General features: G+C 45.0%; 1 pseudogene across 1 annotated transcript; it reads right to left on the bottom strand.

Moving 5' to 3' along the window:
* Positions 1-333: 333 nt before the first annotated feature.
* On the bottom strand, positions 334-19,221 carry LOC147127731 (uncharacterized; annotated as a pseudogene). Its single transcript, XR_015084176.1, has 2 exons — positions 18,802-19,221; positions 334-1,591 (listed from the first exon to the last, which is right to left on the bottom strand). The product of XR_015084176.1 is annotated as an uncharacterized LOC147127731 (transcript).
* Positions 19,222-20,116: the final 895 nt, after the last annotated feature.

The raw sequence follows: 20,116 nt of genomic DNA, 5'->3' as shown, positions 1-20,116 counted from the left end.
CTTGTGTGTATTTTTAAGGTTGCTTTCTCAGAGAATGTTTGGCCACAAACTGAGCAGGAAAAGGGTTTCTCACCAGTGTGGGTGCTTGTGTGTCTTTTTAAGTGCTCCTTGTGAGCGAATCTTTGGCCACAAACTGAGCATGAAAAAGGTTTTTCACCAGTGTGGCATCTTGTGTGTCTTTTTAAGCTTCCCTTCTGAGAGAATGTTTGGCCACAAACTGAGCAGGAAAAAGGTTCTTCACCAGTGTGAGTTCTTGTGTGTGATTTTAAAGTTACCTTGTGAGCGAATCTTTGGCCACAAACTGAGCAGGAAAAAGGTTTCTCACCAGTGTGGCTTCTCGTGTGTGTTTTTAAAGTTCCCTTCTGAGCGAACCTTTGGCCACAATCTGAGCAGGAAAAGGGTTTCTCACCCGTGTGCGTTCTTGTGTGTATTTTTAAGTGTGCCTTTTCAGAGAATCTTTGGTCACAAACTGAGCAGGTATGAAGTTTCTCACCAGTGTGGGTTCTTGTGTGTTTTTTTAAGTGTCCATTCTGAGAGAATCTTTGGCCACAAACTGAGCAGGAAAAAGGTTTCTCACCAGTGTGGCTTCTTGTGTGTGTTTTTAAGCTTCCCTTGTGAGTGAATCTTTGGCCACAAACTGAGCAGGAAAAAGGTTTCTCACCAGTGTGGCTTCTTGTGTGTATTTTTAAGGTTGCCTTCTCAAAGAATGATTGGCCACAAACTGAGCAGGAAAAAGGTTTCTCACCAGTGTGGCTTCTCGTGTGTCTTTTTAAGCTTCCCTTCTGAGAGAATGTTAGGCCACAAACTGAGCAGGACAAGGGTTTCTCACCTGTGTGTGTTCTTGTGTGTATTTTTAAGTGTGCCTTTACAGAGAATCTTTGGTCACAAACTGAGCAGGTATGAAGTTTCTCACCAGTGTGGGTTCTTGTGTGTTTTTTTAAGTGTCCCTTCTGAGAGAATCTTTGGTCACAAACTGAGCAAGAAAAAGGTTTCTCACCAGTGTGGCTTCTTGTGTGTCTTTTTAAGTGTCCCTTCCGAGAGAATGTTTGGCCACAATCTGTGCAGGCAAAAGGTTTCTCTTCAGTATGTTGTTTCAAACTCTTCTTACAAGCAAATGTGCTCCCACAGTGAGAACATTTCCAGCTTTTGTTGACACCTATAAACTCATCAACATCATCAGCATGTGGTGACATGTCGTCACTCTCTGATAGTGGAGCTAAGAGGCCGTCTGCTTGCAATCCTCCACAGTGGTCACCAACACCTTCTGTTGTCATGTGTTGACATGAGCTGCTGCTTGGAGGCTCCGCCCTTCTGCTCATCCCACATTTATTTTTACCTTCATCTTCACTCTTCAAAGGGACAGCGGTCGATGGCAGCTTGCACATTTCCTCCTCCTCCTCCTCTTTAATGTAGTGGGGGTCTTCTCTCTCCTGTTTCATGTCAGGATGCTCCGGCTCCTCCTCTTTTTTGATGAAAAGAGACATCTGCTCCTCTTCCTCTTTGAAATGGCGGACTTCCTCATCCTCCTCTTCCTCTTTGATATGAGGGTGCTCTGGCCTCTGCCGCTCAGGACGAACATCTTGACTGATGTCTGCAAGACACAAGAAGTCAAATACATATGGTATTATGGTTTATCTGTAGAATGAAGGTGATTGGGACAGCCAGATGAGTTACGATTACAACATACTGTTTGGTGTTAGCAAACCTGACTGACTGATGCATTTTTGGACCCCGCCTGGACTCCGGACCCCCTCGACACCTCGGCTGCGCCTAGAAATTCTGTCCATAAAAGTTATGAACAGAATCACTGACAAAGGGCAGCCTTGGCGGAGTTCAACCCTCACCGGAAACAAATCCGACTTACTACCGACAGTGCGGACCAAACTCTGACATTGGTGGTACAGGGACCGAACAGCCCTTATCAGGGGGCTCGGTACCCTGTACTCCCAAGGCACACCCCACAGAACTCCCCGAGGGACACGATTGAACGCCTTCTCCAAGTCACCCTCCGGTCCCCCTTCTTAAAAAGGGGGACCACCACCCCGGTCTGCCAATCCAGAGGCACTGTCCCCGATGTCCACGTGATGTTGTAGAGGCGTGTCAACCCTGACAGCCCCTCAACATCCAGAGCCTTTATGAACTCCAGGCGGATCTCATCCACCCCCCGGGCTTTGCCACCGAGGAGCTTTTTGACTACCTCGGTTACTTCAACCCCAGAGATAGGAGAGCCCACCTCAGAGTCTCCAGGCTCTCCTTCCTCAGTGGAAGGCGTGTCGGTGGAATTGAGGAGGTCTTCGAAGTATTCTTCCTACCGAGGCAATAATTGAGATACTATTAAACTGAATGTATAAAAAGTCATGTTTTCTATGTCACTTCCTATTGGGAGGTGGCTGTCCCAATCTCTAACTCCTGAATTTCAATTCATGAAAAAAAAAATGGAGAAGATTTTTGCCAATTTACAAAATACTTTACTTTAATAGAACATTTTGGTTGCTTTTAAATGTATTGTAAAAGATTTACATTGATTTTGTAGATTTTTTTCAAATTAGAAGTTTTTATGTAAAACAACCGGTCCCAACTTTTCATGTCACTACCGAAACGTAAAGAGTATTTGTCTGTAGGCAGGGCTTGGTTTTAGCCACATCCTCAGAAATTTCACCAGTAAGAGACATTACCTTCATGCTCATCACTGGCCACATGGCAAGTAATTAGTTGACAGCATTATTAAGTTATGTGCCCTCCAAAGTCTGAAAATCAGCATGTGGTTTTTAGGACCGTCACTACCGAACACCTCATTTCGGCAATAAAATAAGCATTTTTGATTTTAATGCTAAATGTACTGTTTTCTATCTCTGTACACATGCTCAAAACTGTCTGTGGTAGCCACATTGTGCCTAGCCTTGTTGAGTATTGTCAACAACCATCATAAAACGTCACTACCAAAACGTTTCGGTAGTGACATAATGGTTTCCGTAGTGACAATATGATGTTTCTTTATGAATAACGTACGTTTTAAATAATATAATACATAGATGCATATGTCATACATAGATCTTTCTGATTTTAACAATATTCTATTTCATATTTTATCTTAATTTGAAGGGAAAAACACCAAAATGCCAAAAACCCTAGCAGAGACAGAGTACAGACGAAGGGTTACAATGGCCCAGTGAAATCCAAAAAATATTTAGTCAAGGAAAGAGAAAGAAATAAGAGATGGAAGGAAGAAGGAAAGGTGAAGTCTACCAATGAAGTATACAGCAGAGAGCAAAGGAAAGTCAGAAGAGCATGGAGCAAAAGACAAGACCACCAAATGTCGCTCAAAAAACAGAGAGAGAGGGAACATACATACAGGGAAATGTATGTTACAAAAATGTTTGTCATTCCAATTAAATTTTCATTTGGAAGGTGAAACCATGCAGCGGACCACAAACCGGTCCGGCGTGTACTCTTCTTTTCTCTTCTAAGTCAGCTGCGATCAACTCCAACCCCCCGCAACCCTGAGTACAGCACAAAGCACTAGAAAATGGAAGAAATAATGTTTCATTAGTTATAATACAAGTTAAAAGTTAAAATATAGCAAAAGTAGTTAAGTGATTGCAATGCTATCCTCACACAAAGTATTACTGCAACAGCAGCAACAATATGGTCACATCTGAAATTTTGCAGTCACTACCGAAAAAAAATGATGTTTTAACAAAAATAAAAAGTATTGAATTATCAACCAACAATTTTTGATGATTGTTTAGGCTTTGTTTGTTTTAATTAATGATGACATTTGAAGTCAATATGATCAACTTTCTGCATTTTACAATGAAAAATAGCATATACATTTTGATTTATTTTGAAAAAACTAATATTAAATTCTGTTAAGAATTCATTTAGATTGATTTCGATGTCAAAACCATGTATATTAATTTATAAAAAATACTCTGTAGAGGGGGGAATGGAAAAAAATATGAATCGGCAAGTAGAATTATTTTTATTCTTCTGTAATTGTGTGTTTCGGTCGTGACATTTTAGGGACAGGCAAGATATTTGGGAAAAGCTAGAAAAGACTATTGGAAAATTGACTGTACTTTTACTATATTTGTGCCCCTTAGATATTGTGCAACATGAATACAATAAAAGTATTTCTGAAATAAAATACAAATTTCACACATTTTCCAACTCTGAATTTGAACCAATTCAGTTGGATGGCCCATATAGGAAAATATCATGCAATACATTAAGTAATATAGTCCCATATATGAGATTTAGTAATTATATTTCACAATATAATGAAATGTAATAGACCATATATATGTATATATTGATAAATATCAAAAAAAATATTGCAAACAAGATCAAAAGGAGCACTATATTTTTATATGTAACTCACTGTGCTACAACATAGTGCAATATATAGTGCCAGACATGCACCGGTATGTGTGTGTATGTGAAACACACACACATACATATATACATATACATATACATATATATATATATATATATATATATATATATATATATATGTATGTGACTTTTTAATTTTTTTTAAAAAGTCTTTATGGAATTGTATATACTTTTTAGGCATTGAAATCTTTGAATGTTCAACAGCATATTGTAACGAATTGGGTTATCTGTGTTGTGGTCGGATTTGTGTGTTGTGGTCGGATTTGTGTGTTGCTGAGTTGTGATGTATCCGAGGTTCATGAATGCATCGTACGGCAAGCGAGTTGAGCAGCGGAGAAAGAAGAGCGCGAGCAGTTGTACTTGGATTAATAAAAAAGTGATAATTAAACTACGTCTGACGGCGTGTTCCTGGAAGACGCTACAATATGATAAATCTCGCTATTTAAGTTTGACGTTTTTGCTCCCTCATTTGAGAAACATTCACAGTCGGATGATGCCGTGCATGTTAGACGTGCTAGCCGCAACATAGCCACCTCATGTAGCAATGTCGGCACACAACTTTCGGACTTATCCACAAACCTTTCCCCATCAACGACGGGGAACAGGAAAGCCAGAATTTTTCCAAACAGGAGACCGCAGTGTACGCGGGGACCTTCAAGCTCTGGCTCTCACTGTTGTGCCGCCAATCTCGTCTGCCGCACTTAACAGTCAGCGTCCGTGCGTAAGCTCGCTCTAATAAGTGGACCGAACTAAACGCAAGTGGACCGAACCGAACATGCCATACCGAAACGTATGAATACACCCGAGTGTACTGTTACACCCCTAATATTATATATATATATATATATATATATATATATATATATATATATATATATATATATATATATATATATATAATTGTATATCGTCGCTGTCATGGAAAAACACGTATCTACATTTTTTTTCATTTCACATCATTCATGTTTCTGCGTTACAGACATCGCATTAAAGTGAAAATTAAAAAAGCTTCCAAAATTCAAGATAAGTGTTTTTCAACAGGACAGCGACGATATATACATTACACACACACATACAGTATGTATGTGTGGGCCCAGGTAACGAACAATCACAGCTCACCTGTTCATGGCCAACCCCTGAGATGGACAAAAACGGGTGGATTTTGTTGCTTAACTCATTTTCCACAAATGCAATATTAATCAGAATGCCGTGTTTCAACCAGTGGGCCTGCATAGAACATATTCCTGAAAAAAAATATGTTTGGGTTGCCCTCCTAGAGGTTAAGATCAGGGGGATGTCGTGTATATGATCTGGTGCATATGTGAAGCCCTTTGAGACTTTCCTGTGATTAAAGGCTATATAAATACATTTGACTTGACTTGACTTCCCCTTTAAAAGAGGCAATACATGTTTATATGTGAATTGCTTTATTATATGCAAAGGAACTAATTGAGTGCCATGAAACATTTTTAGTATATCGCCATTGTACTACAAAAAACACAACCAGACTGAATGCGTGATAGGATAATTATTCATAGGTTATACCATATTTACTCTTATAATTATTGTAAGGTTTTTTTAGCATTATAAACTCGTTTTAATCGTGTAAGTCGAAGTTGCTTGTGAAGAAAGTGGAACGTGAGTAGGACACAGCCGCAAAATATGAACGATGCTCTTATCAAAGAGCATCCCGTGGTAAGACACTGAGTCCTTGGGACAGAATAAAACAATAACAATGGACTGTGCGAATGTAAGAAAAACAGAGGGGAATGTAAGAATAATAATGTATATAATGATTCATGTGTTAGATTTTTCAGCCAGTTCCTGACAATCGTGTCGAACACCCTCATCAGGAAGTGGCAAAAGTGTGGCCGGGTTTAAAGTCGTGCACCGTTCCAAGGTGAGGTGTGGTTGGGACAACAGTATGGCCATGCATGATAAGTGTCTAGCTGGTGATAAGAACACCATGTTCGTCTGCAGGAGCAAGGCCGCCACTGCGTGTGGAACTTTCAGTATAAGCGGATGAAACAAAACAATAGCAGAAGAGCATTCCACTGGCATAGAGGCCGCAACCACAGCTCCAACACAAACAGGAAGTGCACACGCCACACTATCGAGTTTGGATGAGACAGGCCTCAATTTGTCACCATGTGTATGGGAAAGCACAGATGTCATAAATTTCCCTTTACAGTCTACCATTTGGACAAATGTTTCGAATAATCAGGCAATGCTACGGCTGCGCTCGACACAAGCATTCGTTTAACCTCACAAAAGGCCTCTTCACCTCCGATGTCCAGTTAATCATTGATGTCATTTTCAGGTTTTCCTCATATATTAACTTAGACAATGGAGCAATGAATTCCGCATAATTTGGAATCCACATTCTGCAGTAATTAGTCAAACCTAGAAATTACATCAGTTGTTTCTTGGTTTGTGGTTTGGTGCCTGCCTCCTGTTTTCCAAAATTGTTCTTCCTTTAGCACTGAGATTATGTCCCAGATATCTTACTTGTTTTCTGCTAAATTGCAAATTGTTCTTGCTTACTTTGTGCCCCTCTTTGGCTAAATGATGCAGTAGAACTAATGTGTCTGTCTTGCAGGTTTCCTCGTCTGGTGACGCTAAAAGAACATCATCAACATACAGCAGAATCTGTCTCCCTCCTAGAGGAGTAAATTTGGGCATGCTTGCTGCCATTACTCGTGAATGAATGGTTGGACTCTCACAATACCCTTGTGGTAATCGTGTGAATGTGTATTTCTTCCCTGGAAATGTGAATGCAAACCAAAACTGACTGTCTTTATCAGCAGGCACTTAGAAAAATGCATTACTTATGTCCACCACAGTAAAGACAACAGCATCAGGTCGCAATGAGTTCAACAATGTGTGCGGATCTGGGACACAGGGCGCTCTTTGAATTATAGCAGCGGTAACTGCTTTCAAATCGTGGGGTTCCGAGTGCGTACAAATTATCAGTGAATCAGATAACAGAAGGATTTGAGTCCTTCCTTTGTTGGTGGTGTAAAAACACAGCAAGAACGTAGACAGGATCAACTACATCCATTGCAACGTACAAAAATTGGGCAATTGGACACAGAGTGGGTTTGAAGCTGTGCATGAACAGCTATCAGCCACCTCGCTTATGGCATTCCAAAACACGACGGTTGTTGACGTGTTGTTGGTTGACAGAGGAGGAATATGTGCTATTATCGGAGAGCAGTTCTGCACATTCGTTCCCAACAACACAGCTGCAGATGGCAGCCCTACCGAGGCCGTAGCAGGACCCTGATCCCTTGAATGGCAGGATGAAGGAACACTCTGTCCCACGCTCCATGTGGGACTCCTGGATGAATGCCTTGGGAAAATGCAAAGCTCTGGTGTCCTCAATTTTGGTATCAATCGCTGTTTTTGCAGCTTCTTGACCTTGTGTGGATGTTGTTTGTTGTATTCCTTGTCTGTTCTCTATCCTTAACAGATTGATGACAACAGCAATTGGAACCGAATGGCTCAATTGTATCCTTTACTGGATCGAGACATTAAAGGTGATGATGACGATGGCGAACATTGTTACCTGGGTCATTTGTTTCCAGATTTAAGTGTCTATGAATACAGATTAACGGTGCCTCTAAGGGTAAATATATTTGCTTTCATATTAATGGGTGAATGAAATTGGAAAATGGGTTTGAGCAACTATGTGATAAACAGGAGGGAATAGGTTATACCATATTTACTCTTATAATTATTGTAAGTTTTCTTTCAGCATTATAAACTTGTTTTAATCATGTAAATCGAAGTTGCTTGTGAAGAAAGTGGAATGTGAGTAGGACACAGCCGCAAAATAGGAACAATGCTCTTATCGAAGAGCATCCCGTGGTAAGACGCTGAGTCCCTGGGACAGAATAAAACAATAACAATGGACTGTGCAAATCTAAGAAAAAACAAAGGGGAATGTAAGAATAATAATGTATATCATGATTCATGTGTTAGATTTTTATTATTAGGCTTGTTAGCTTTATTAGGTTGTGGGTTTAGCTTTTTCCATATCTAGGCCCAATTTGCTTGGTGTGCGTTGCTTCCACATATGCATGATAATGGCTCACACGCACACACACACACACACACAAGAACAACAAGCAAGTTAAGAGTGTTCCAGAAGGCTTTCGCTCCCCTTTCGCTTAGAGCTGGAACATCTTTGTAATCAGGGAATCCAAAGAAAATAAAAAGAGAGGAGGCGCAGGAGCCAGGCAGAGGGTTTTAGGAACTGTAATAGTACACTTCCCTGCGCTCTCCTTGCAAGAAAAAGGACAATATTTGTGTCGAGTGTCTTCATTCCTCATTGTGTGCGTTGTCTACCAATGTGTCACTTGGTGTGAACCTGACAATGCGCTATATAAATAAAATTATATTGTATTGTATTGTATTGTATTGTATAAAGTCCGTTATAATATACTGAAACATTTTGTACCAATTTTGTCTTTCATCATCAGGGATTGGTCCATTTTCACTATTTGTCGGTGCTATCGGGTGAGCTAACGGATGGGATTGAGATTACATTTACCTGAGTGCTCAATGCGAATGACGCATAACAATTGCCCCGACAAACCAACCAATCATAGCATAAGCACGTCTTCGCGCATGCCCATAGCAAAGCCGGAAGGACGGCTGAATTGGGCGCGAGCAGAAGAAGGTAGAGTATTGCAGTAAATGGATTACCGTGAGCAAAAATGTCAAAATACCGGTTTGTCCTTGTTAGTTGAGCAAGGGACCAGACAATGGCAAAAACAGCATCATACCTATCAACTGGATAATTGATTTTGACCCGGCTGCCATTACAGACACGATATATCTTTTGAATGTCCAACAACTAAGACCAAGAAGCCTGCTAATGGATGGCCCGTTGAAGACGCTGTTGTGCTTCAGTTAGCAGGCGAGTCGGTCTTATACACATTCTAATACTTCATTTATAACTTTTTTTCCTTTCTAGTTAGCGTTACTGTAATATCAAAGACAACAACAAAATGTTTGTTCTGTTTATTATATCAAAATGTGAATCCTGCTTGTGTTTGACTATTTTACAGTAGTCCTATGACAATTGGCAAAGAATCATTCATTCTATAATATTTATTAATAACATTGGTGTTTACTTTGATATTAAATGTGTTCCTATAATTTAACCTAGAAAAACAAGCTACATTGAGCGCAGCTGAGTGGGAATTGTAATTGCAGGAACACAAGTGGATGAGAAAAGGAAAACGCTGCCCTGGACTTTGGTGAAGAATATTTCAATACTGGTAAGAAAGCCTCTGGAAATCCAAAACAAGTAATGCAATTGATGTCATATGCATAATTGGTCTTAAATGACAACATGATAGTACCATAATTAATAACTTTGCCCATCAGAAAAAAGCCAAATTTGCTGCTCGAAGATGGATGGAGGAAGATTTACTTTGGAGGAACAGTGAGTTTATGTCATGGATGTCATCTTCCAAACCGCTTATCCTATACAGGGTCGCAGGGAGTTGCTGGAGCCTATCCCAGCCGTCAATGGGCGAAGGCAGACTACACCCCGAACTGGTCGCCAGCCAGTCGCAGGGCACACATAGACACTGTCACTGAGCGGGAATCGATCCCACGCTGCCCGCACACAACTCTGGCGTGTGTACCACTACACTATCAGGGAACAGTGAGTTTAGTTAAGTTTTATATTTGTTTAGTTTGCACTTTTAAGAATTTGCTCTGTTTAATTTTGTACTGTGAACAAAGTACCCGTCTACCTCAAAATGCTTTATTTTTTTTATTCTGCATTAAAAGAAAATAAACGTGGATTTTGATGGATACTGATTTGTCTGTGTTTTATCATTATTATCGTCGCTGCCTTGTGAAAAACACTTATCTCCAATTTTGGAAACGTTTTAAAATTTTCACATTAATGCGATGTCTGTAACGTGGAAACACCATTCATGTAAAAATAAGAAAATGAAAAAAAAATGGAGGTAAGTGTTTTTCACATGACAGTGAGAATATAATGGTTTGCTGATAAGGTCACTGATAGTGTAGTGGTACACACGCCTGAGTTGTATGCGGGCAGCGTGGGATCGGTTCCCGCTCAGTGATTGTGTTTGTGTGTGCCCTGCGACTGGCTGGCGACCAGTTCAGAGTGTAGCCTGCCTTTCGCCCATAGTCAGCTTGGATAGGCTCCAGCACCTCCCCGCGACGCTGTCCAGGATAAGCGGTGTCGAAGATGGAAGATGGTTTGCTGATATACAAAGTATATATTACACGTTTACATATAATTTCACGTACATATCTCAAACATATTCTATAATATGATAAATATATTAATCCACATATTTTTCCATATATTACATACATTTACCATGCATTCTACCATCACTCGTATCTTTACATATATTTTCATGTGTTTCCATAGAATTTTCCATGTATGGAAATTACATTTACCATATATTGAGAATATATGTGACACTATATCTTTACAGATATTACCAATACATTTTCCGATATAAATTATAATACATGGTTGTGGATATTTATAAATACATAATTACATATATTTGGGAATATATTAACATATGTTATATGTTCATAGCAAATATAATGTAATATATGGAAGGCGACAATTTTGGAGATATTTTGCAATATATTACATGAATATATGATATCTAATAAAATATCTGTACAATATAGGTACCATTAATATATAACTCAATACATTGTCAACATAATATATTGGGGAAATAATATATTGGAATAATTTGCCCCCCCCATGAGCCGTCACCTTATCGCGGTGGAGGGGTTTGCGTGCCCCAATGATCCTAGGAGCTAAGTTGTCTGGGGCTTTATGCCCCTGGTAGGGTCACCCATGGCAAACAGGTCCTAGGTGAGGGACCAGACTAAGCACGGCTCAAAATGACCCCTTATGAAGACGAAAATCTATGGACCACGTTTTCCCTCGCCCGGACGCGGGTCACAGGGGCCCCCTTCTGGAGCCAGGCCTGGAGGTGGAGCTCGATGGCGAGCGCCTGGTGGCCGGGCCTGCACCCCCAGCTTGGCGCCTGCACATTGGGGTTTACCTCGGTGGACGAGAGGGTAGCCTCCCTCCGCCAGAGGGTGGGGCGACGGGTCCTGACTGTTGTTTGTGCTTATGCACCAAACAGCAGTGCAGAGTACCCACCCTTTTTGGAGTCCTTGGAGGGTGTGCTGGAGGGCGCTCCACCTGGGGACTCCATCGTTCTGCTGGGGGACTTCAATGCTCACGTGGGCAATGACAGTGAGACCTGGAGAGGTGTGATTGGGAGGAACGGCCCCCCCGATCTGAATCCAAGCGGTGTTCGGTTGCTGGACTTCTGTGCCTATCACGGATTGTCCATAACGAACACCATGTTCAAACATAAGGGTGTCCATATGTGCACTTGGCACCAGGGTACCCTAGGCCACAGTTCGATGATCGACTTTGTAGTCGTATCATCGGACTTGCGGCCGCATGTTTTGGACACTCGGGTGAAGAGAGGGGCGGAGCTGTCAACTGATCACCATCTGGTGGTGAGTTGGCTCCGATGGTGGGGGAAGATGCCGGTCCGACCTGGCAGACCAAAACGTATTGTGAGGGTTTGCTGGGAACGTCTGGCAGAATCCCCTGTCAGAAGGAGTTTCAACTCCCACCTCCGGCAGAACTTTTCCCGGGGGAGGCGGGGGACATCGAGTCCGAGTGGACCATGTTTTGTGCCTCCATTGTTGAGGCGGCCGATCGGCGCTGTGGCCGCAAGGTGGTCGGTGCCTGTCGTGGTGGCAATCCCCGAACCCGCTGGTGGACACCAGGGGTAAGGCATGCTGTCCAGCTGAAGAAGGAGTCCTATCGGGCATTTTTGGCCTCCGGGACCCCGGAGGCAGCTGACAGGTACCGGCTGGCCAAGCGGAATGCAGCTCTGGCGGTTGCTGAGGCAAAAACTCAGGTGTGGGAGGAGTTGGAAATGACTTCCGGACGGCTTCGAGGAAATTCTGGTCCACCATCCAACGTCTCAGGAGAGGGAAGCAGTGCACCATTAACACTGTTTATAGTAGAGATGGGGTGCTGCTGACCTCAACTCGGGACGTTGTGGGTCGGTGGGGAGAGTACTTCGAAGACCTCCTCAGTTCCACCGACACGCCTTCCACTGAGGAAGCAGAGCCTGGAGACTCTGAGGTGGGCTCTCCTATCTCTGGGGTTGAAGTAACCGAGGTAGTCAAAAAGCTCGTCGGTGGCAAAGCCCCGGGGGTGGATGAGATCCGCCCGGAGTTCATAAAGGCTCTGGATGTTGAGGGGCTGTCATGGTTGACACGTCTGTACAACATCGCGTGGATATCGGGGACAGTGCCTCTGGATTGGCAGGCCGGGGTGGTGGTCCCCCTTTTTAAGAAGGGTCCCCCTTTTTAAGAAGGGGGACCAGAGGGTGTGCTCCAATTACAGAGGAATCACACTCCTCAGCCTCACCGGCAAGGTCTATTCAGGGGTGCTGGAGAGGAGGGTCCGTCAGAAGGTCGAATCTCGGATTCAGGAGGAGCAATGTGGTTTTCGTCCCGGCCGTGGAACAGTGGACCAGCAATACACCCTCAGCAGGGACCTCGAGGGTGCATGGGAATTCGCCCAACCAGTCTACATGTGTTTTGTGGACTTGGAGAAGGCGTTCGACCGTGTCCCTCGGGGAGTTTTGTGGGGGGTGCTTCGGGAGTACGCGGTACCGAGCCCCCTGATAAAGGCTGTCCGGTCCCTGTTCCACCGATGTCAGAGTTTGGTCCGCATTGCTGGCAGTAAGTCGGATTCGTTTCCAGTGAGGGTTGGACTCCGCCAAGGCTGCTCTTTGTCACCGATTCTGTTCATAACTTTTATGGACAGAATTTCTAGGCGCAGCCGAGGTGTCGAGGGGGTCCGGTTTGGTGGCCTCAGTATTGCATCTCTGCTTTTTGCAGATGATGTGGTACTGTTGGCTTCTTCAAGCCGCGATCTCCAACTCTCGCTGGAGCGGTTCGCAGCCGAGTGTGAAACGGTCGGGATGAAAATCAGCACCTCCAAATCTGAGACCATGGTCCTCAGTCGGAAAAGGGTGGCATGCCCTCTCCGGGTCGGGGATGGGATTCTGCCCCAAGTGGAGGAGTTCAAGTATCTTGGGGTCTTGTTCACGAGTGAGGGTAAGATGGAACGGGAGATCGACAGGCGGATCGGTGCAGCGTCTGCTGTGATGCGGACCCTGTATCGGTCTGTCGTGGTGAAGAAGGAGCTCAGCCGAAAAGCGAAGCTCTCAATTTACCGGTCAATCTATGTTCCTACTCTCACCTATGGTCATGAGCTGTGGGTCATGACCGAAAGAACAAGATCTCGGATACAAGCGGCCAAAAAGGGTTTCCTTCGCAGGGTGTCCGGGCTCTCCCTTAGAGATAGGGTGAGAAGTTCGGCCATCCGGGAGGGACTCAGAGTCGAGCCGCTGCTCCTCCCCGTTGAGAGGAGCCAGTTGAGGTGGCTCGGGCATCTGATAATGATGCCCCCTGGACGCCTCCCTGGTGAGGTGTTCCGCATGTCCCACTGGCAGGAGACCCCGAGGACGACCCAGAACACGCGGGAGAGACTATGTCTCCCGGCTTGCCTGGGAACGCCTTGGGATCCTTCCGGAAGAGCTGGAAGATGTTGTTGGGGAGAGGGAAGTCTGGGCTTCCCTGCTGAAGCTGCTGCCTCCGCGACCCGACTTCAGATAAGCGGGAGATAATGGATGGATGGATGGATGGAATAATTTGCAATATATTTCAAATAATATATGGGTAAATATATTTTTCTTTTGGCAGGGGGGATGATGTGTTAAACATAAATACAAAGAAGATAAGAAGATAAGAATGCCTTTATTGATCCCACAGTGGGGAAATTTTCATTGTTACAGCAGCAAAGATATAGGTCACACAGGGACGGCGGCATAATGTAGCCATTAATGTATAACATTGACGGCAAACATTCGGGATCAAACCTATGTAAATATAAGCAGTAACGTGTATATACACATGTATATACACACCAACATACATCTATATAAAAAGTATGAGGAACACTCATTTTGGCCTGTACATAGTACAGAGGAAAAATACTCTAAGTAAGTGACAGTGCTGCAGTGCTGTAGTGAAATGTAAGGAACAGCATTGGATAAAAATAAAACTAGACTAACAGTAGTGGGGAATGTTGAGTATTGCACGGTATTACAGTAGTGGGGAATATTGGGTATTGCACAATATGAGCTCAGGTGCAGGATTGCACAATTGCACTAATGTCCACCAGTTTGTAGAGACTACACAATGTTCTTGTTAAAGAGTCTGACAGCAGCAGGCAAGAAGGAACGGCGGAATCTCTCCTTTGCACAGCGAGGGTGTAACAGTCTGTCACTGAAGGTGCTGTGGAGTGCTGTTAGGGTGCCCTGGAGGGGGTGGTCCGGGTTGCCCAGCATTGATGACAGCTTGGCCAACATCCTCCTGTCCCCCACCGAGTCCACAGAGTCCAGGGAGCAGCCCAGGACAGTTTGTCCAGCCGCTTCTTGTCCCGGGCCGAGACGCCGCCTGCCCAGGTGACCACTCCCTGGAAGATGACCGATGCAACCACCGAGTCATAAAAGTTCCTGAGGAGTGTCCCCTGAACCCCAAAAGACCTCAGTCTCCTGAGTAGGAAGAGTCTGCTCTGACTCTTCCTATAGACTCTTCCTGTGTTGTCGCACCAGTCCAGTTTATTGTTCAGATGAACACCCAGGTACTTGTAAGTTGAGACTCTCTCAACATCTGTTCCCCGGATATTCACTGGTGCAGGTGAAGAGTGCTGGCGCCTACCGAAATCCACCACCATTTCTTTGGATTTCCCCGCATTGATCAGGAGGCGGTTCTGCTGGCACCAGTCCACAAAACCCTGAGTAAGTTCTCTGTACTCCCGATCATCTCCGCCTGTGATGAGGCAGAAAATCGCAGAGTCGTCAGAGAACTTCTGCGGGTGACAGGTAGGGGTGTTGTAGTTGAAGTCCGAGGTGTAGAGGGTGAACAGGAAGGGAGCCAAGACAGTTCCCTGTGGGGCCCCCGTGCTGCAGAGGAGCACGTCAGACACACAGTCCTGTGTCCTCACATACTGTGGCCGGTTAGTGAGGTAGTCCTGGATCCATGTGGTGAGGTGGTGGGCCACCCCCGCCCGCTCCAGCTTGTCTCCCAGTAGGGTGGGCTGGATGGTGTTGAAAGCACTGGAGAAATCAAAGAACATGATCCTCACAGTGCTCCCCGCCTTCTCCAGGTGGGAGAGTGAAGTGTGGAGAAGGTAGATGATGGCATCATCCACACTGATGCCAGGCTGATATGCGAACTGGAGTGGGTCCATTGAAGAGCTCACCAGGGGGCGCAGGTGGACAAGGACCAGTCTCTCCAGGGTCTTCATCAGGTGAGAAGTCAGCGCCACTGGTCTGAAGCTGTTGAGCTCCTTCGGGTGGGGGGTCTTTGGCACCAGGAACAGGCAGGATGTTTTCCATAGCTGGGGGACCCTGCCCAGCTTCAGGCTCAGGTTGAACATGTGCTGGACAATTCCACACAGCTGGTCTGCGCAGGATTTGAGGAGCTGGGGGCTGATGCCATCTGGACCCGCTGCCTTCCTCGCCTTCATCTTCTTCAGCTGGTTCCTCACCTGAGATGTTGTGAAGGCCAAGGTTGGGCAGGAGGGAGTGGTGGCTATCTGGTGTAGCTGGGAGCTGGAGACTGTGGAGAAAAGGGGGGAGGGGGTGACATGCCCAGCAGGAGGAGTAGGTGGAGGCTGCAGCAGGAGAGACTGAGTGGAGGCAGGCATCTGATCGAACCTATTGAAAAAGAGATTCAGCTCATTTGCCCACTGCAGGTCCCCCCCAGTCCGGGTCTTTGGTTGTCCGTGGCCTGAGATGGTCTTCAGGCCCCTCCATACTCCCCTGGCGTTATTCTGCAGCAGCTGCTCCTCCATCCTCTTCCTGTAGGACCTTTTCCCCTCTCTGATCCTCCTCCTCATCTGGCGCTGCACAGTCTTCCGCCCCTCTATGTTGCCTGACGCAAAAGCCCTCCTCTTCTCCTTCAGGAGAGCTTTTATGTCTGGTGTGATCCAGGGTTTGTTGTTGGAGAATCACCTTACTGTCCCGGTGGGTATGGTGTTCTCCATACAGAAATTTATATAGTCTGTAACAGTGTCCGTTAGACTACTAATGTCTTCCCCGTGAGCATCGCTGAATACTTCCCACACAGTTGTGCTGAAGCAGTCCTTTAAGGCCTCCTCGGCCTCTCCAGACCATCTCTGAACCGTGCGGGTCACAGCTGGCTGCCTGCGGACCAGAGGTTTGTACACAGACTGGAGAGCAACCAGGTTGTGATCAGCTTTGCCCAGCGGGGGGAGGGGCAGTGATGTGTATGCCTCCTTGGAGTTGGCATAGAAAAGGTCCAGTGTTTTATTGTCTCTGGTGTGGCAGGTGACATACTGTGTGAATGAAGGCAGAGAGGAGGAAGGGGAGGCATGATTGAAGTCACCAGAGATGAGTATCAGGGCATTTGGGTGCTGTGTTTGTAGCCTGCTCACTGCTGTAGTCAAGACATCACGGGCTGTGTCGCAGCTGGCAGCTGGTGGGACGTAGACGGTCACCGCGATCACATGACTAAACTCTCGCGGGATGTAGAATGGCCTCATGCCAACAGCTAGCAGCTCAATATCCCTGCTGCAAAGCTGCTCCTTAATCGTGATGTGCCCAGGATTACACCATCTATCGTTCACAAACACAGCCAGCCCTCCTCCCTTCCTCTTTCCAATCTCCAGCGTCCTGTCCGCGCGTATGATTTGGAAGCCGTCCAATTCTACGACCGCGTTCGGCGTTAGCGCTGTTAGCCACGACTCCGTGAATAGCATCAGGCTAGCCTCCCGGAAGTCCCTCTCATGCCGGGTAAGCGCCGCTAGCTCGTCCATCTTGTTGGGGAGCGATCTAACATTCCCCATGATAACAGACGGGAGGACGGGATGGTATCGTCTCCTCCTTTAACCCTCGCATGAGATCCCCGTCTCTTCCTCCTCAGCTCACGGGGGATATCGGGTCTCGCCCCGGGAGCCGGCGCAGGGTTAGCACGGAGTGCTAACAGCTGATTCCGGCTGTAAACAATGGGGGCGCGGCTCCGAGCCAAGTCGCCGGACACGATCGCGCAAAAAATAGCAATCAGCAGCAGCAAGAATACCGCAGTTTGGGTGTCCATTGCTACGCAAGTTACGACTATCAACTATATGAAAAAGGTATGAGGTAGAGTAATATTAAGGAACAAAAACACACGAAAAGGCTCACCGATGAGCCGGAGCTACTGTAGCGGGCTGCCACTCGCGCGGCGCCGGAACCGGATATGAGAATACCATAATTTGCAAATATGGTGCAAACTATATTCAATTGAATACAAGATATTTAATTTTCGAACTGAAAAGCTATTGTTTTCGCAAATAATCATGAACTTTGAATTTTATGGCTGCAACACATTCCAAAACAGCTGGGACAGGGTCTTGTTTACCACTGTGTTACATCACCTTTTCTTTGAACAACATTCAATAAACATTTGGGAACTGAGGACACCAACTGTTGGAGCTTTGTCGGTGGAATTCTTTCCCATTCTTCACTCTAACCCTTAGCTTCAGAAAACAGATGAGCTGTATTTGGCCATTACCTGAGCCCTGAGCAACTGTGAACTGTAGGGATGTAACGATTTATCGATTCGTAGTCATAGAAGCGAGAGTTGTATTCACAAAACAATGCACTCACAGAATTTTTGATTCCTACTAATAAGAAAACAGTTCACACCCGCAATTTTAATTTGTACTCGCAAGAAAAATATTCCAACCCTCAAAATTCTGATTTGTACTCGCAAGAAAATAATTCAAACCCTCACAATTTTGATTTGTACTCACAGGAAAATAATTAAAACACAAATTATTACTAGTACAGACATGAATTGTAATCCACACATATGCCTTTTTGACAGCAATCTTACTCCATATAAAAGCGGGTGCATTCTACGGCTTACCTCATTTTCGACAAACGCAAAGTTAATCAGCATGCCTTGTTTCAACTCGTGGGCCTGAATAGAACATATACTGGAAAACATATGTTTGGGTTGACTTCCCCTTTAATCAGTTTTGTCCATCCTTTTTTCAAGAGTTTGTTTTTAAAATAATTCTGTTGAACCATATTTCAAAAGCAACGTCTGATTTTTAATAGTTAATTTCATTTATTAACCATGGGGTACCAACAATTGCGTTCACCTGTATATCGTAACAAGACAGACAGACAGACAGACGGCACGCAGTGTATACTGTTAAAATTGGAAAGCATTTCCTCCAAAAGTGAAAAGAAGCGACCAAACCTGCTCTGTGGAGAACGATTCTTGGCTGCATTCTGCTAATGGCGTCCAGTAGTTGACGTTGTCGTTCGTTGGCCTCTTTCGCTCCAAAAAGTTCCTCCTCGTACTCTGCTGTCCTTCTTGCGCACATTTTCACACGAAAATCACCACAACACTTGCAGCTCAAACTTGATCTTTGCTGAGCGATGTTGATCACAAACGCGTCTCTTAGCTGCTAGCAAGCTAAGCTACACTTAGCTGAGCTAGGCCAAGGAGCGCCTACGTGCACCGAGACCACTTTAAGCGGACACAACGATTTAGCGTAAGATGTTTTACACTAAAAGTAGTGATGGACGTCCTGTGTTGGGGCATGAGTAGATCTGAGAAAAAAAAATGAGGAAAATACAATCAGGCGTGTGGTTCGTGGAGGGGCGCGTGTGTGTGTGTGTGTGTGGGGGGGGGGGGGGGGGGGGTAGTTCTTGATTCTACGGCAAGTCCACTTGAACACACTTTAAGTCTGGCCCGAATCGACATCCATCCATCATCTATACCGCTTATCCTCACAAGGGTCGCGGGGCGTGCTGGAGCCCATCCCAGCAGTCTTCGGGCAGTAGGCGGGGGACATCCTGAATTGGTTGCCAGCCAATCGCAGGGCACGCAGAGATAAACAACCACACTCACAATCACACTTAGGGGCAATTTAGAGTGTCCAATCAACTTACCATGCATGTTTTTGGAATGTGGGAGGAAACCGGAGTACCAGGAGAAAACCCATGCAGGCACGGGGAGAACATGCAAACTCCACACAGGGAGGCCGGAGCCGGGATCGAACCCATGACCTCTGAACTGTGAGGCGGATGCGCTAACCAGTCGATCACCGCCCGCCCGAATCGACATTAAAATATAAATACTCTATGTATTTGATAAAAACAGGGATGAAGATATCGAAATGGAGCCTATTTGTGATGGACACAAATAATCAAGAATTTAAAGCGGAAGTCAACCCAAACATATTTTTTTCAAGAATATGTTGCCAGCAGGCACACTAGTTGAAACACGGCATTCTGATTAATAGTGCGTTTGTGGAATAAGTGTTAATCCACTCGTTTTTAGCATCTCCGGGGGCGGCCATTTTGTCTTCTGTCGACTGAAATGACATCAAAACTGCTCACAACGATCAATCACGGCTCAAATTCAGAGAACAGGTCAGCCGTGATTGGTCCTTGTGAGCAATTGTGATGTCATTTTCAGTCGACAGAAGACAAAATGGCCACCCCCAGAGATGCTAAAAACGAGTGGATTAACACTTATTCCACAATCGCACTATAAATCAGAATGC

The sequence above is a fragment of the Filicampus tigris genome, chromosome 21 (genome assembly GCF_054856515.1).
Source record: "Filicampus tigris isolate MCC_2025a chromosome 21, RoL_Ftig_1.0, whole genome shotgun sequence".
Taxonomy (NCBI): Eukaryota; Metazoa; Chordata; class Actinopteri; order Syngnathiformes; family Syngnathidae; genus Filicampus; species Filicampus tigris.
Note: the sequence above shows the minus strand (reverse complement) of the source record. Positions and strands in the feature narration are given on the sequence as shown.